The following is a 15237-nucleotide window of genomic DNA, read 5'->3' on the forward strand; positions in this document are numbered from 1 at the left end:
ATAATATAATACGGATTCATGAGGAAAATGTATGAAGCACTAGAACAGTACCCTGAGTACTCTGTGAGTGTCAGCTGTCATCACTTCATGGTTAATGTTTGCGAGCAGGGTGATGAGCCTGAGGATCCCTGAAGGCGTCGGGGACTCTGCTATTCAGGTTGCAGGAGCCCCACTCCTGAGTATGCTTTCTCTTCCTCCATGCTGTGAATTATGCTACTGGACATGCAGAAAGAGTACCTAAGGTCGTATCTGGGATGTTTTTGTGAAAAGAAAGTCTCCTTAGAATTTTTATTTTCTTAAATTTTAGAAAGATACCAGGCTGGACAATTTTGGGCCCCCTTTTAAATATTGCGGTCCTTCCAACGTGTTGATACCCCTTTATGTCTCACTGTGTGCCGGGCAGGGGGCACAGCAGAGCACTGTGGCTCAAAGTCTGGTCAGAATGCCTGGTTTCAAAGCCAACTCCATGGGATCACAAGTAAGCGTGATGCCTTTTCAGCCCCATGAGGCCTCTCTTTTCAGAAAAAACAACATTGATAATAATAGTATCATCCCTCTCACAATTGTTCTGACAACTAAAATTGGTTTTATACATGTAAATCACACACAAATATTTACTCCATGCAGCCCAGGAACCTTTATTAAGCTGGCTGGTTCCATGTGCCCCACCCTGGGCTCTGTGCCAAAGACCCAGACACTTGCTCTTTCCGTTTTATAGTGAGGGCTCCAGCCATCCATTATTCGGAGGCTGCAAGGGTGAGCGTTATTTCCTTGGTTTTTCTTTGGAGACCAGGGCTCAGAGAGCCTGAGCACATGGCCCAAGGCATTTGGAGGGGACATGAGATCCTGGTTGAGGACCGTAAGACTACAAAGTTTTTCACAGCACCAACTGCCTTCTTGAAAAGTTGTCTAAACCCCTATTTGCAATTTGCTTAGTCTAGAAAGCAGTGTCTCCCAGTTTCAGCCAAAGGATATAGATGATTGGGTTTTAATAGGTTTGGGGTGTGGCTAGACGGATGGGATTGACCTTTCTGGGTGTTAAGAAAATCTTCTGGCCCTGGGAAGAGGCGGCTTGAGTAGAGGGAAGTAGTTCTGCAGCCAGCAGGGAGAGCTTTCTTATCTCCTTGGAACTGGACCTAACAGCATTAACATCTTCTTGTGTTTATTCTACACTCACAAACTAACTTAAAAAAATCTGTCACGAAGATTTTTTCCTGATCACAAAAATAATATATATTTTTGGCTGAAATTTAGAAATACAGAAAAGCACAGAAAAGAAGAAAAAAATACTAGATATCACCATTTACATTTAAGTATATGGTTTTCAAAATATATATGCTATGACAACACAAACACAATTTATACGGAAAATTGCATTTTCTGGCCTACTTTTTATACAAAACAGCATAATTATTTGTCTATTTTTTTTTTTTTTTTTTTTTACAGCCAGGTGTCAAAGCTGTGGCCTCAGTGTATGACCCCAATACAATTTCCACCCTCCGAGAGGCAGGGATCTCTGCAGACGAACAACACTGGCTTATCTGACACGTTATCCTCCCATTGTTGGTTTTCTGAAAAATGATGTTTCAGTAACAAATTCCACAAGGGCTTGGTCTTCACCTATCTTGTCGCCATCATATCAGCATCGACTGGCTCAGGCCCCTGTGTGGCTGGCTTGGCAGCTCTGTTGAATGAGGGAATTAATATGGTTGCTGTGGCTAATGTGCATGTATTATACAGAACTTCATAGTAGTATAAGAACTGGTAAATACATCTATATGTACACACACACATATGCACACACACGTGTGCACATATATATATATATATATATTCTATAATGACAAAGGAAATCAAGACCAACCACAAAGTCCTATCTGGAAGCTCAACCCCAGCCTCAGTGGTCATCACCACACACTTTCCTGCAACTGATATGGGAAATCCAGGCTTTCTCATTCAAAGTGATCTCCTTTCGGTAGGTCTCTGTCACCACCCTAGGTGTCTGGTGATGTGCTGGCAGGTGGTGGCATCTGACAGCGGAATCCCTTCCTCCTGGCATCACATGTGGTTGCTTCTCATAATTTACTAATTAGTAAAACTTTTCCGCAATTCTCATAACCAAGTTTATACTCATCACTTTCTAGCACAGAATGTTGCCAAGGCAGGGGGAGGGGAGACAAGTATCATCTGCTCGCCATCCTTCCACTAAATTTAAGTTTTCCCTCGGGTTGTCATGTTGTGTGGAGCGAGGGTTTGGGAATTTAGCTTCCTCCCACAGGGCCTCAGGGGCCGGCCCAGCCAGAGGGACCGTGGACCCCGGGGCTCTGCCCACACCTCTGCCTTCTGCCAGGAGGCTGCAGGCCAGAAAGGACACACACTCCTCTTGGTTCTGCTCTCTTTCCTGCCTTCTTCTTTCCCACCAACCCTAGTTTTCAGATGTGGATGTCTGCTGTTTTCTCTGCATTGAGGCTGAGCTCTTCTGGCTGCAGGAATTCCCACAGGGACCCGCCTTCCCTCCCCGTGTGCCCACGACAGCTCTTCAATTTCCAGCAGTTCAGCTTGACCTGGATTACGGCGTCTGATAAACAGCCACCATATGGTCAGCCTGGCAGGCTGTAGGTTCTTGCATTCAGAAATGCTCCAATTCAGCACACGCCGTTCCCAGCAAATACAGACAATCGGCTCACACTAAATCATGACAAATTGTTCTTTCGTGCATTCACAGTGGGCACCATCACACAAAGCGGGATTCTCGTTTCCAAGTGTTTTTTCCTCATGTTTGTCATTTGGTTTAGCAAATATTTATTGAGCACAACTGTGCGGAGGCTCCAGGCTCAGCGTTGGTTGAGGAAACCGAGGTCGATCAGAGAAAGGCTCTGCCCTTCAGGAATATCTAGTTCAGTGAGGGGGCAAAATGTGTTCACAAACATCTGGTAAACCAGATGAGTCACTGTGCCTCTGTTGTATTAATATTTTGGAGATCAGAAAAGACTGGACCTTTCGGCAGAGAGGGGATGGGTTAATTACTCACCTTTGTGCTCACGGTTTACTCATCGCCAGGGCTGCTGGGCTGTAGGCTCAAATTGACTTAAGATAAAGCATGATATTAGAACCAGCATTTACCTTCTAACTGTCTGGAGCGCCGTGTAGACATTTCATTTGTATGTGTTATGGGAGGGACAAATAACTATGAGATACTAATTTCTCAGTGTAATCATATTTTTTAAATCTGGAGCCACTTTCCAAACAAACAGGAAATTTGGACTGGGTCAGAAAAGGGACAAGTTTTAGAACCTGTCCACCTCCTTTTTGTGTTGTTGTTTTTCTATTGCTGTCTTGTGTCCATCTCTATATTGAAACATTTGTGAGCCACATAGGAGTGTGTTACTTGTGTCAGTCTCTTCTAGCAGAGTGTGAGCTCTGGGGGGCAGATACTCTGGCCTCTTGCCCAGCTCATGAGAAGTGTAAATGCTACCTGTGGCCATACCACCCTGAATGCTCCTGATCTCATCTGGTCTTGGAAGCCGAGCAAGGTCAGGGCCTGCTTAGTGCCTGAGTGGGAGACTGCCTGGGAATAACTGGTGCTGTAGGCTTTTAGAAAATGTAAATGCAGAGGAATCGTCACTGGTGAGGGGAACCAGACGGTTAGAGACAAGGGTGTGGCTGGTGGGAGCCTTGGGTACTTGGGGCTAGAAAGAGGGGCCTATTTATCTGGGGTGTGGCAACAAAGCAGAGGGTGGAAAAGGTTTGGAGGAAAGAGTATCTTCTCTGTAGACAGAGCTCACCTCATTCACAGTTTTTCCTGAGGCATAGAAAATTTTTATTCAGTTATTTTTTCCTTCCGTCTCCCTTCCTCCCTCCCTCCCTTTCTTCCTTCTCTCTTTCTTTCTCTTCATCTCTTTTTCTTTCCTTCCTTCTTTTCTTCCTTCTTCCTTCCCCCTCCCCCAGTCTTTTTTTCTTTCAGGATAATAACTTCAATTATAATATTCTCTAAATGTTCTGTTCACCCTAGAGCAGAGATACTTAACTGGAGCAATTCCCTCCCCTGCCCACTCAGTCCCTGTTGAAAGGACATTTGGCATTGTCTGGAGACATTTTTGTTGGTGTGGCCTGGGGGAGGTGTGTTGCTGGCATTGAGTGGGTGGAGGGCAGACGTGCTGCTCAGCCCCCTATAATGCACAGGAAAGGCCCCTCCCTAAAGAATTATCTGACCCGAAATGCCAAGAGTGTCAGGGTTCTGAGAAATGCTGCCCTAGAGACTAAGGATATCCTGGATACAGGACGTGATAATATTGGAAGCCTGTCATCATTAGCTAAAAAATGTTTTTCTTCTTGGTTCTCTGATATTCTTTTTCAATCAGAGATGTTATAAGAAGATATGGAATTAAGAAAAAAGAAACAGTAACAATAAAGTCCTGGGTAGCACACAGATAGGGCTAGGCCTGAATAATTTGGAGTTGTTACAATTTCAGTATTTTGAATTTTTATAAATATGTTCTGTGAATACAAGAAGAGAAGATTCAGTCTTTTAAAAAATATTCAATGGTAATATCACAGGGCCTAATTTTGAAGATATGCTCCCTTTTTTAAACCAACTCGACTTGAGCAGGAGGAAGAAGAGCACTTTGTTAGTTTTTAAATAGGAAATTTGACAAAATTGTCATCAAGATTATTTTTTAAATAATTTAGTTCCCTAAACCCATCTTCAGATTTAGTACAGAAAGTCCCCTAAGTCTGACAGGACATGCAGAGCCTCTACTCATTCAGGTAAATTAGAAAGTCTTACAGAATTTATCTGTGGGAAATTTCTATATAGGAAATGACTCAACAAAGATAAAACATTCAGTGCACTAGATGAAATGTATAGAAATATCAGAGTCTTCTAGTTCCAGTCGAGATGGAGCAGTCCCTTTGCTCTTAGTCCTTCATCTTAGGAATGACAGTCTCTGAACATGACAAAACAAAAATCTTAGGAAGACTCTGAAAGGTGAAAACGGAAGGCAAATTGGCTGGGGAACTTAGGACTTGATGAATGACACATGGTGAGTTAGCCACAATCCCGTAATATGATATCCAAAATGCCAATGATATAATCAAAACTCACTTATCATACAACGAAACTGGAAACTCCTGCCTTGAATGAGAGAAGAAAATGAACAGATGCCAACACCAAGGTGAGTAAGATGTTGTAATTATCTGTCAAAGTAATGGAATACATAGAGAAAATACTTAGACAATTATATTTAAATAACGAGGAGGGTGAAAGGACCTGAATGGAAGTAAGTTTTCTACACTTCACTCAAAGCGGTAAAACCATTCTGATGCCAATGCAGGGTGATAAGTTACTGCCTTAGTCTGCTATGGCTGCCGTAAGCAAGCGCCACAGACTGGGTGCCGTAAACAACAGAAATTTATGTTCTCAAGGGTTCTAGAGGCTGGAAGTCACAGACCAAGGGGTCATCGGGTTTGGTTTCCCTAAGGCCTCTCTCTTTGGCTTAGAGATGGCATCTTCTTATGATTTCTCTTTTTATACTGGATTAGAACCCACCCTATTGGCCTCATAACATAATCACTTCTTTAAAGACCCTATCTTCAAATCCAGTCACATTCTGAAGTACTGAGGGTTAGCACTTCAACATACAGATTTTGGAAAGGGTGCGATTCAGCCCATAAGATTTATGTATTCATATTGCAACCAGAAAGAAAACTGTACAAGTAATATACTGAAAACACTATAAATAAAACAAGGAATCCTTAAAAATGTTCAAGAATCCCTGGAAAAATAAGAAAAGAGAAACAGAAGAATAAGAAGCAAAGGGGGGGAGGAACAAAAACAAAAAACACCAATTACCGATCTTAAGAATAAAACAAAATATATTGCTATAGATTCTACAGCCACTAAGGGGATAATAAGAGAATACCATAATCAACTTTAAAGTTATAAATTCAACATTATCCTATAAATCAGAATGAACGGACCAGTTTGTTAAAATCCATTAACTACCAAAAAATAAAGTAGAAAACCTGAATATTCTTAAAATCATTAAGTAATTGAATTAGTAATTAAATTCTCCCCCAAAAGAAATCTTGAATACCTTATGATGTAACTGAAGAATTTTACCAGTTAAAGAAGAATTAACACCAATTTTACATAATCTCTTCCAGAAAATAGATAAGAAGGAAATAACTCCCCAACCTTTTTATGAAGCCATCAGTAGTACCTGATAATCAAAACCAGGAAAAGAGAGTATAAAAATGAAAAACTACAGACCAGTTCTTTTGTGAACTTAGATGCCAAAATCCTCAACAAATATTAGCAAATAGAATCCAGTGAAGTATAAAATAATTATACATCATGACCAAGGGGGATTTATTTTAGGTATAGAAGACTGAGTCTCCTTTCAAAATCAATCAATGTAATCCACCATATCATGGGCAAAAGAAAAAAAATCATGTGGTCATATCATTTGTTGCAGAGAATGTATTTCAAAAATGTAGTACCTATTCAAACTAAGAATAGAGAAAAACTTCCTCAACTTGATACTAAGCATCTACAAAATACAAAGAAATCTACAGCTAACATCATACCTAGCTGTGAAAGACTGAAGGTCAGGAACAAGGCATGAATGTATCTTTCACTAGTCTTATTCAGCGTAGTACTGAAAGTCCTAGCCACTATGTATGGCAAGAATAAGAAATACTAATAAAAGGCATACAGACTGGTGAGAGTAAAATGAAAGTGTCCCAGTTTACCAATAGCCTGATTGTCTACATAAAAACCACAAGGAGTCTACCAAATACTCCTTGGACTAATGAGTTCAGCAAGGTCTCTAGATAAAAGATTATTACCCAAATTCAGTCACATTTGTATGTATTAATGATAACAAAGAACATGTGGAAACCAGAATTAAAACATAATATTTTTTGTAATTTCTCCAAAAAATGAAATACTTAGGTATAAACATAACAAAATATGTATAGAACCTATATGCTGAAAATTACAAAATGCAAGTGAAAGAAAGGAAAAAACCCTGAGGAAACAGAGAGATAACGTTTGTTCGTGGATTGCAAGATTTAACATAGTAAAGATGTCAAATTTCCCCTATCGTATCTATAGATTTAATGCAATTCCTATCAAAATCTCAACACTGTTTTTGGTGATACAGAAAAACTTATTTGAAAATTCATGTGGAATGGTACAGGAACTAGATGAGCTGAAACAATTTCAGAAAAGAAGAATAAAGTTGGAGGAATGAGTCTGCCTGATTTCCAGGCATGTTTATACAGCTATAGTAATCAGTACAGTGTGGTGTGGCAGGGGAATCTACATGTAGATCAGAATGGAGAATCCAGAAAGAAACAACTGTGGTAACAATTGTGACGATAGTGCAAGAACATTCCAGTGGAGGGAGAATGGTGCTCGCACAGTCAGGCATCTGTAGGCAAAACAAAAACAAACAAAAAACAAAACCCTAGGCTTTAACCTCACACTTTATGCAAAAATGTAATGCAAAATAAAATGGAAAAGCTATGCCATGTGCGGTTCCTCCATGTACCTGTGAAGGAACCTGTGCTGGCACCGGCGCTCCTGGCGTGGGACGCCTTCCACAGTGGCTCTGTGCTTCCTGGGTGTCCTGTTGCAGACATTGGCCGCTGTTGATATTAGAAGCTGGTAGAGCCAGTTAATTCATTTTAGTCTTAAAAATATATAATAAAATCCTGGAAACTGCCACATTCTACACAATTTTAGAAGTGAGAGTTTGGTTTGGGTTATGACTTGCTTCTTTATTTCAGGGTTTTGAAGTAACTAATCAGGATTTCCACTGAGAAAGCTGGAAACTCAAGCTGGACTCCACAGAATGATTTGGGGGCACATTCCCTTTCATGGAAGGTGTTCTGATAAATGCCTAGGCTCCCTAATAATAATAGTAATATTAATATTTTTACAAAATCGTGCTTGGTGATGACCATTGTGCTTTTGGCTCTCTGTGAGAGAGGATTTTACATATGGTCATGATGGGGTGCATTTGTCATTCAAAGTCTATTTTATCAGTTTATGGAATCTTTGGTTAAAGGTTATTCTATTTTCACATTAGCTCATGCTCAGAAACTTGAGTTGCTGTCTGAATCATGTGCTTCAGGAATAGCAGGCTGTGGATTGAGTTACAGTATTTCCACCACATTAACTACGAGCTTATTTCTCCTAGTAAAAGTGCTGACAGGTATGTGTGGATGTTACCTTATTTTTCAACATAATATATAATCTGTGTGTCTCTTTGTACTTTTTCCTCCATAGTACTCCGGAAGGTACTAACTATATCAAAAAGTAACCATGTCTCAAATACTGAAAATTGCAGGAAGAACAAATAAAACTGCCACTGATAAAAATGATACAACACTATTTCTAGTTAGTGTTTCCTTGAATTGTTTTGGATTATTATCCTTTAAAAAATTTAAAACCTTGATGACTGTGCCAGTCATACAGATTTGTGAATTACAAAACAAGTCTTAGTCATATTCATAATCTTTCTTACTTCTCAATGAATTTGGAAGATTAAACAGGCATCCTTGAGTCATGTGTGACCTTAATCATGGAGTGACAGGCTCAGTGATGCTCCTCAAGTGCTCTCGGGAGGTCCCAGGCCCACTCAGGGCCTCGCCTCCTCTTCTGGGTATCGTATCAATCTCTACACACATTTGCTCTGTACTGACAACCCACTCCTTGGCACTGACCCCCCTTTTAGTCAGGTGGTAGAAAAGTCACTTAAACTTGGTTTAATGCTTAAAAGTTAAATCCTTTGCTATCAAAGCCTACAGTCAAAGATCACCACTCAGGCATACTTTGGGTGGGAGCATCTGAACCATGGACCCTGGGGCATCCCCACAGCAGTTCACTCAGGGTGGCCGCCTGCTGGCACCAGACCTGCAGGGGTGTGCCCACGGTGCAAGGGAATAATAAGCAACAAAACCACCTTCACAAATACCAGAGTGTGACCGGAGAGTGTGGAGAATATAAAAGCAGAAGGAAATCCTTCCCTTTTCCTTTAAATCTTTCTTTGTTCAATTTTTTAAATTACAAAACTTTTACACATCCATTGTAACAAGCATATAATACAATGGTGTATTGAAGACAGTTAATTTCCCTTTCCATTCCCTGTTCTCTCCCACCCACCTGAAGTGGCCAACATCAATAGCGTGGAGTATATCTGCCCACAGTTTTCTTGTTGCTCTTACAGATGCCTTCAAATGTACAATCATATCCTTTTAAATGGGCTTTTCACACATCTGTTTCCCATGGTGAGGACTTTCCTTAATGGTTAGCGGGGAAATAAATAAGCCCTTGTGTTAATGAACAAAAGGCTAGCCCAGCCAGAACCCTGTGGCAATGTGCTGCTCGATATTTAGAAATTACTAAGGTGAAGTAGTTTCACTGTACTGTACATGTATTCAGAAGTCACAGAAAATGAATATCCTTTGTCTTATAGTGTTTGGAGAAGAAAAAACCTTCCTGATGAAATGAAAAGTCAAATGAAAAAAACCCTTGTTAGCTCCTATTTGTAGGATGTTCTGCTATTTGTTCTACCTCAAAACATTGATTTCAGTAATCTTATTTCTGCCTTTTATCACATTTTCTAATTTTTTTGCCCAGGAAAACTGATTCAAAGGTCTGAGCAAGGATAGACTAATTCAAACTGGCCAAGGGCTGTTGCCCCCTAGAGGCTTGGCGGGTAGTAGGCGTGGTTCCATGATGAGTATGAATTTGAGTGCTGCTCACTTAATGGGATATGGACTTTAATATTGATATAAGTAAACTCTATACTTTATTTTTATTTCCTTATAGAACAGAGAAAACAGTGAGTTCTATGTTGTTTTTCTGTTCTAAGATCCTGTTTAGGACATCACATAACATTTGGTTATCATGTCTCCATTGTGGGTTTTTTATTTTTATCTTTTATCTTTTTGTGTGTTTTTGTGTTTGTTTTTACTTCCTGATAATACAAGGTGCTCCAAACTCATCTTGTATATTCCCTGCCCCAGCCCTAAAATCAGCCCTTTCTCCAAGGAACCCTAGCTCCTTTTATTGGAGAATTTTATTAGAAACCAAGATCGGCTTGTGAGGTATGCTCATTGCTGCTGGGGTACCACTGCTTTTAGGCCTTCTCTGCTGAAAGAGCAAGAAAATATATGTGTGTATATACTAACTCATGCATAAACATATCAAGATTAATATATCTACATCTATATCTATATGTAAGTCAAATTCCATTTGTTCATTGCTTATATATAGGAAAGCAAGTGACTTTTGTATATCGCCCTTGTGTCTTATAACCTTGTTATATTTGCTTACTTGTTCCAGGAGCATTTTTGTATATTTTGTAAATTTTGGCATTTTCTACATAGATAAAGTTTATGTCTTCTTCAAATAAAGATAGCTGTATTTTTTCCTTTCCCATCTGTGTAATTTTTATTTTTATTTTTCTTATCCTATTGTACTACCTAGGACTTCCAGTAAGATACTGAAGAGGAGTAGTGAGAAATTACATCCTTTCTTTGTTCCTAATCTTAGAGAAAAAGATTTAAGTCTCTCACCATTAAGTATGATATTAGGTGTAGGTTTTCATATATTCTTTTTATTCTGTTAAGAATACTTCCCTCTATTTCTGTTTTTTTGAGGTTTTTGTCATGAATGAATGTTCAGTATTGTCAAGTGCTTTTTATTGCATCAACAGATGGAGTCATATGGTTTTTCTTATTTTGTCTGTTAATGTAACAATTTATAGTGATTGATTTATCAATGTTAAACCAGTCTTGCATATGGGGATTGAACCCCACTAGGTTGCATAACATTTATGTATTGCTGGATTTAATTTGTTAATGTTTTTTAATGATTTGGGCATCTATCTTTACAAGATATATGTATCTCTAGTTTTCTTTTCTTATAGTATCTTTATCTGGTTTTGGTATTAGGGTAAGTCTGGCCTCATAAAATCAACTGGAAATGTTCCCTCTGATTCCATTTTCTGGAAGTTTGTAGAGGGTTGGTATTGCTTCTCCTTTAGATGTTTGGTAGGATTTGCCAATAAAATACTCTGGGTTTGGTATTTTAATTTTGTGGATGATATTTAATTATTAATTCAATTTCCTTAATAAATATAGGGCTATTCCTGAGCTCCTTCATGTCTTTAAAGGAATTGGTTCATTTAACAAATGAGCAAATTTATGGGCATAGAGTTGTACATAGTATTCCCTTATTATTCTTTTAATATTCATGTATCATTAATGATAACTCTTTTTTTGTTCCCGATATTAGTAATTTGTGTCTTCTCCATTTTTTTTTTTTTTTGTTGTTGATTAACCTGTCTAGAAATTCATGAGTTGTATTGCTCTTTCAAAGAACCAGCTTTTGGTTATATTGATTCTCTCTAATATTTTCCTGTTTTTACTTTCACTGGTTTCCACTTTAATTTTCATGATGTCCTTTCATCTGCTTGCTTTAGGCCTAATTTTCTCTTCATTTTCTTGTTCCCTAAAGTGGAATCTTAGGAATCTTTATTCTTTTCTAATATATTCATTTAATGCTATCAGTTTTCCTCCCAGCACTGCTTTAATTATCGTTGACAAATTTTGATAAGTTTTATTTTCTTTTCATTTAGTTCAAATTACTTTTAAGTTTCTCCTGAGACTTCTGGGACCCATGGGTTATTGCAAAATACGTTGCTTAATCTTGAAATATTTGGGGATTTACCGGATACCTTTCAGTTAATGACTTCTAGTTTGTTTCTATTATAGTCTGAGAATAGGTTTTGTATGATTTCTGTGTTAAGATGTGCATTTTGGTCCAGTGCATGGTCTATCTTGGTGAATTTCATGAGACTTGAGAAGATTACGTGTTCTGTTGTTGGATGGAGTATTCTATAACTGTCAACTAGGTCAAGTTGATTGATAGTGCTGTCCAAGTCACTTACATCCTCACTGATGTTCTGCCTGCTTGATCTGTCAGTTAGAGATGCAGGGGCAGGGGGGAGTGTTGAATCCAACTGTAATAATGGATTTGTCTATTCTCCTTTCATTTCTATCAGTGTTTCCTTCATGTATTTTGACACCCTGTATTTAGGTTCTTACACATTTAAGATTATTATGTCTCTTTGGAGAACTGACTCCTTTATCACTATGGAATGATCCTCTTCATTTCTGATAATCTTTGCTCTGAAGTCTGATTTCTTGTAATGAGTATAGCTGTTCCAGCTTCCTTTTGATTAAAGTTAGCATGGTATGCCTTATTATTGGCATAGGAAAATGCTCATCATAAAATAGGTGAAAAGGGGAGGAGGGTAGCTAAGGACTCCCTTAGCTTTTTCTCCCTTTTTCACTTGTTTTATGACAAATATTTTCCTGTGTCAATAATGTTTTACTAAAGTGGTGTTTTCATATATGTGCAATATTCTTTTATAAATATATATCAGAATTTATTTAAATATTTCTCTATGTTATGCATTTAGGTTGTTGTAAATTAAGGTTACAGAGGGTATTCTTACCTAAATTTCTTTCTTTGGATGTATACTTTTTTAATTAATAGATTTTTTTTAGCAGTTTTAAGTTTATAGAAAAATTGAACAGAAAGTACAGACAGTTCCCATATATTCCTTCTTCCCTTACATGCGGTTTCCCCTATTATTCATATCTTGCATTAATGTGGTTCATTTGCTACCATTGGTAAGTCAGTATTGATGCATTTTATTAACTGAAGTCTAGAGTTTACCAGAGGGTTCACTCTGTGTTGTACATTCTATAGGTCTGACAAACGTATAATGATGTGTACCTGCCATTACACTGTCGTACAGAATAGTTTCATTTCCCCCACCTCCCCTCTACCCCACTTAGTCTGCCTTCCCTCCCACCACACTCCTTGCAACCATCGATCTTTTTACTGTCTCCATAGTTTTGCCTTCCTTTTACTTTTACCACTCTGAGTCTTTTTTGTATTTCAAATTTAAGTGCAAGGAAAAAGCTTAATGTTTCTACTGACATTGTTTGTAGTGAGAGAGTGAGAAGTCCCACTGAAACTGCCAGAAAAATGATTTATCTTACCTAAAAAGAAAAGTCTACTGCATTAGAAAAGGGCCTGTTATTACTTCATTGGCTTCTTCTACAAAAGAGTTTATAAATAAAATTTTATAGGTCTAATCAAAAATAAAAGAATAGCGAATGGAAAAAATTAAAGTAGTTTTCTTATAGATGGCATTTAGTTGGGTTGTTTTTTGTTTGTTTGTTTATACATCCTCTTTGACTATCTCTGTCTATTATTAATTGGTGTGTTTAGACCATTCACATTTAAAGTGATTATTGATATATTTGGATACATACCTATCATCTTTGAACTGTTTTCTATTCATTGCATTTTATTTTTGTTTCTTTTTTGTGTGCTTTTCTCTTGTTGATCTGTCTTTTGTTACAGGGGTCTCAGCCATGAACCTTGCAATGGGCAAGGAAAGGATATTACTTTTTCTCCCCCACATGGGCAAAATATGTCCTTTAGCTGTGATTTGTTCTGATTGCATAGTGTATTAGCTATCTACTGCTGTGTAACAAATGAGCAGAAGCTGAGTGGCTTACAACCACACAAATTTATTACCTCACAGGTTCTGTAGATCAGGGGTCTGAGCATGGCTTAACTGGATTCTTCCCTTAGGGTCAAATAAGGCTGCAGTCAGGGCATCACTGGGCTGTGTTATTATCTAGAGGCTCAACTGGGTATGAATATGCTTCTGAGATCCCTCAGGTTGTGGGTCAAATTCCTATCCTTGTGGTTTCAGGACTGAGGTCCTTGGATTCTTGCAGAAAGTCAGCTGGAGACTGCCCACAACTCCCAGGACCCACCCTCAGCTCCCAGAGATGCTGCAGTTCCTAGAGGCCATCTGCAGTTTCTTGGTACACGGGCTTTCCCAGAGTGGCTGCTCATTTCATAAAGGCAGCCGGGAGAGTCTCTAGAGCATGTCCATTAGCAAGGGAGAATCTTATACCATGTAACAGCATCGTGGGAGTGACTTCATCGTCTTGTATTTTATTGATTGGAAGCAAGCCGAAGGTCCTGCTCATGCTCCAGCAGAGGGGATTAAACAAAGGTGTGAACACCAGGAGGTGGGTGGGGGTCATGAAGGGTTATCTTGGAGTCTGTGACACATAATGTTTACACAATTGAATTCATTGCTACCATTTAAATGTTAGGAAGCATTCTATTAAAAATCTCTGTGTTTCCAGATCTTAAGAAGCCCGATGCTAGGTATGCTTTTACATGCCAAGTATTGGTGTGGGCTGAGAAACAGCAGTTCCTCTTCAACAGGTGGGCTCCTCCTCAGCTCTTCAGCCCTCATTCTTATTGCGTGTTGGTGTTTGTCAGCATGCATGCATGGTTGTTTTCCTCACCTCTAGGTGCTGTAGTTATTTGTATGCTTGGCCGGCTTCTGTTGACATTTGAGTTTTTATAATTCCTGGTTGTGTGTGATGTTGTTTCTTTTTCTTCCATACGGATGCACACTCTCTTAGACACCCTGGCTACTTGTAGAATTCCGGCCCTCATTCGTGCCAGTGATTATAGGGAAGGTTGTGATATTTTGTCTTTGGCCATGAAAAAGAAAGGTCTACTTACTGATGGGCCTTGTGGTTGTCAATTAGTGTTCCTAGACTGAGCCTCCAGTACCCTGGCTGCTGGTTGTCATTGCCAACTAGTAGTCCTTTGGCTGAGACCAGCTCTGAAGGCACATCTTCTTGTTGTCGGAGGTTTACTTGTAGGAAACATCATAAAATCTCTAACTTCTGTGAATGTGTCTCACATAGTACAGGTATTGGTGAAAGGTATCTGGAGATTATAGCTTCATTGTCATAAAAATGTGAGCTAACATCCCCAGTTGTCAATATCTCAATATTCTTGGGAGGCTCCGCTCATTTTTTAAATTGATTTTCACTCAAGCTTATGCCAAACTTAGTTTACCTTAAAATAACAAAGTGAGTAATGTGAGGTCTCCCATAGCACGGAATCCAGACAGTCTGCTGCCTTGGGCAAAGAATGCTATTCAATTTTCAGGTTGCATTTTTACTTTATTTATTGTCTCTAGCTAGCAAAACTCTTTTAGGCAACAAGAGGATGGAATTCTTGCAGAGTATCTTACAACTAGGGAGCCCTGCGAACATCAGCCCCACAATGGCAACTGTGTAGGGAATCAAATGTCTACTTATTCT

The 15237-nt window shown here is 38.9% G+C and overlaps 1 protein-coding gene and 1 pseudogene across 1 annotated transcript in view; both read left to right on the forward strand.

Moving 5' to 3' along the window:
* The window catches only part of GABRG3 (gamma-aminobutyric acid type A receptor subunit gamma3), a 445447-nt gene that overhangs the window by 101487 nt on the left and 328723 nt on the right, over positions 1-15237 (forward strand). The window lies entirely within an intron of this gene.
* Positions 3474-3593, forward strand: LOC138382112 (5S ribosomal RNA; annotated as a pseudogene).

This window comes from Eulemur rufifrons, chromosome 3 (assembly GCF_041146395.1).
Source record: "Eulemur rufifrons isolate Redbay chromosome 3, OSU_ERuf_1, whole genome shotgun sequence".
NCBI lineage: Eukaryota > Metazoa > Chordata > Mammalia > Primates > Lemuridae > Eulemur > Eulemur rufifrons.